Source organism: Equus przewalskii, chromosome 3, assembly GCF_037783145.1.
Source record: "Equus przewalskii isolate Varuska chromosome 3, EquPr2, whole genome shotgun sequence".
Lineage (NCBI taxonomy): Eukaryota > Metazoa > Chordata > Mammalia > Perissodactyla > Equidae > Equus > Equus przewalskii.
The window spans coordinates 40,244,490-40,247,714 of record NC_091833.1 but is presented as its reverse complement, the minus strand read 5'-3'; the positions used below and the strand labels follow the sequence as shown (position 1 = coordinate 40,247,714).

General features: G+C 45.4%; 1 pseudogene; it reads left to right on the top strand.

Moving 5' to 3' along the window:
- Window positions 1-480: 480 nt before the first annotated feature.
- Window positions 481-2,901, top strand: LOC103553734 (eukaryotic peptide chain release factor GTP-binding subunit ERF3A pseudogene; annotated as a pseudogene).
- Window positions 2,902-3,225: the final 324 nt, after the last annotated feature.

Sequence of the window (3,225 nt, the reverse complement as noted above, 5' to 3'; positions counted from 1 at the left end):
CTACCTTTCCGTATTTGTAACTGCCTTCGCTGACAGAGAGAAAACTGGCTTCAATTATCTTTAACATATTTATTTATTTGATGGATGCAGCATACACAGCCAATCTCATTGCCACGGCTGCCCTCAACTGTGCACATTTTCTTCTTACCACATGTGGGCTCCAACACCCCACATCAGTCTCCCTGTTCCACAGGGATGACTTCCTCGCTTAACTCAGGCTCTGACACCCTGCACCTTTTCCCCAGAGACCTGCTCCTCACAGCATTCAGGCTCTGACTCCCCATGTTGGTTCACCCCTCCGGGGAGATGCCCACCTTACCCCCATCAGCCTCTGACTTTCCGTGTCAAGCTGCCCCTGTACAGGCATCCTCCTCACCAGACTCAAGGGCTGACTCTCCTTGTCAGGGTGTCCGTCTGTGAGGACACCCTTCTCACTCCGCTCAGGTCATGATACCCAACCTGGACCATCAGTCCGCAGAGATGTCCTTGACTCCGTGCTGGGGCTCTTACACCCTACTCCAGGCCATGCCCCTTAGCGACACCCTCTTCACACTGTCAGAGCTTGAGCAGGATGAAAAGGGAGTCCCCAAGAGAGGCAGCCAGTGGGGGCGTCAGCCTGAGCTGGGGGAGTGAGTTGTTACTTAGCGCCACACTGCCTCCTTGCACGGACCCCCTCCACACCCTGTTTAGGTTCTGATACCCTATTCTGAGCTACGTGGACACCTTCCTCGCTTCTTCTGAGCTCTGACACCCTGTCCCAGGTGGTTCCACTCACCCTCCCATGGACACTATCCTCACCCTGCTTGGTGTTAAGGACTGAATCTCTTGGAAAAAGAACTAAGCGGGAGGACTTGCTCTTTTAGATATGAATACTTGTTATAAGCTACAGTAATTAAGGCAGTACAGTATACAGGCAAGGGATAGCCAAATAGACTAATATAATTTAATAGTCTCAAGACGCAGATCCCCTCACATGCAGACACTTGATTTAAGACAAAGATGGCATGCAGAGCAGAGGGAAAAGGGTGGCCTTCGATAACCGAAGCTTTTATGTCCTGTGTAAGAAATCGCTGCCTTCCACCCGGAGGAAAGTGCCCAAGAAACGATGGAGGAGGAAGAGGAAATACCAAAACCTAACTCTGTGGTTGCACCGCCAGGTGTGCCTAAAAAAGAACATGTACATGTAGTATTCATTGGGCGTGCAGATGTTGGCGAGTCAACCATGGGAGGACAAATAATGTCTTTGACTGGAATGCTTGACAAAAGACCTCTTGAGAAAGATGAAGGAGAAGCTAAAGAAAAACCGGGGAAACTTGGTACTTGTCTTGGGCCTTAGACACAAATCAGGAAGAACGAGACAAGGGTAAAACAGTAGAAGTGGGCCGTGCCTATTTTGAAACAGAAAAGAAGCATTTCGCAATTCTAGATGGCCCTGGCCACAAGAGTTTTGTCCCAGATATGATTGGTGGTGCTTCTCAAGCTGATTTGGCTGTGTTGGTAATCTCTGCCAGGAAAGGAGAGTTTGAAACTAGATTTGAAAAAGGAGGGCAGAAAAGAGAACATGCATTGTTGGCAAAGACAGCAGGGGTAAAACACTTAATTGTGCTGATCAATAAGATGGATGATCCAACAGTAAACTGAGCAAGGAGAGATATGAAGAATGTAAAGAGAAACTAGTGCCATTTTTGAAAAAAGTTGTCTTCAATCCCAAAAGGCACGTTCACTTTATGCCTGCTCAGGACTGACTGGAGCAAATGTTAAAGAGCAACCAGACTTCTGTCCTTGGTACATTGGATTACCATTTATTCCATATCTGGATAATTTGCCGAACTTCAATAGATCAGTTGATAGACCAATCAGGCTGCCAATTATGGATAAATACAAGGATATGGGCACTGTGGTGCTGGGAAAGCTGGGATCAGGATCTGCTTGCAAAGGCCAGCAGCTTGCAATGATGCCAAATAAGCACAATGTGGAAGTTCTTGGAATCCTTTCCAACGATGTAGAAACGGATTCTGTAGCCCCAGGTGAAAACCTCAAAATGAGACCGAAAGGAACTGAAGAAGAGGAGACTCTTCCAGGATTCATACTTTGTGATCCTAACAGTCTTTGTCATTCTGGACGCACATTTGATGCCCAGATAGTGATTATAGAGCACAAATCCATCATCTGCCCAGGTTATAATGCGGTGCTGCGTATTCACACCTGTGTTGAAGAAGTCGAAACAACAGCCTTAATCTGCTTGGTATACAAAAAATCAGGAGAAAAAAGTAAGACTTGGCCCCGTTTTGTGAAACAAGATCAAGCACGCATTGCTCGCTTAAGGACAGCAGGAACCAACTGCCTGGAGACCTTTAAAGACTTCCCTCAGATGGGTCGTCTTACCTTACGAGATGAGGGTAAGACCATTGCAATTGGAAAAGTTCTGAAACTGGTTCCAGAGAAAGACTAAGCGTTTTCTTGATAACCCTGCACAATACTGGGAGGAAAATTGACTGCAAAAGCCTTTTTCACACCACCTGCTCTTATTTTCTGCCCATTGACAAACCTCTTCCCATATTTTGCAAAGACAAAGTTCACAGCAAAAGTCCACATTATGTCAGCCTTCTCATATTGAGAGCTCTGCTGTGCCACTGTTGAATTTTTCCTGAGATTTTTTTCTTCCCCTCTCAAACTTGGCTTCCCTGGACAGATTTGGCAGTAGCTTTGTAAGTGATGTGGACATGATTGCCTACAATAATGAAAACCAATAGGAATTTTTTTATTTTTCATTTTCCCCTTAGGCATACTTAGTCTTTTTTTCTCCCCCAGGCAGATCATCCTGAGTGTGCGAACGTGTGTGTACATGTTACAAAACAACTACCATGGTAATAAAATATTCAATTTGAAAAAAAAAAAAGAAATCACTGCCTTCTACAATGTCATGAAGATATATTCCGATGTTATTATCTTGAAGCTGTACTGTTTTGGCTTTCACCTTTATATCCACAATCCCCTCACACTGAATTTTTGTGTGGCTATCCAGGAAAAAAAAAAAAAAAACGAAATGTGGCCCAATACAAAAGTCTCAGGGACGTCAGACTTCTGCGTGGTGGTCAGGTACAGAGACAGGCTGTTCCAAGAGGAGGGTAAGTTGAGACCGCAACTGTCTTGAGGGCTGACCTCAGAAGTTTTAATGTTCATTTGATCCGGGGGTGGTCACCTGAGAAGAAGACGGAGGTGGGG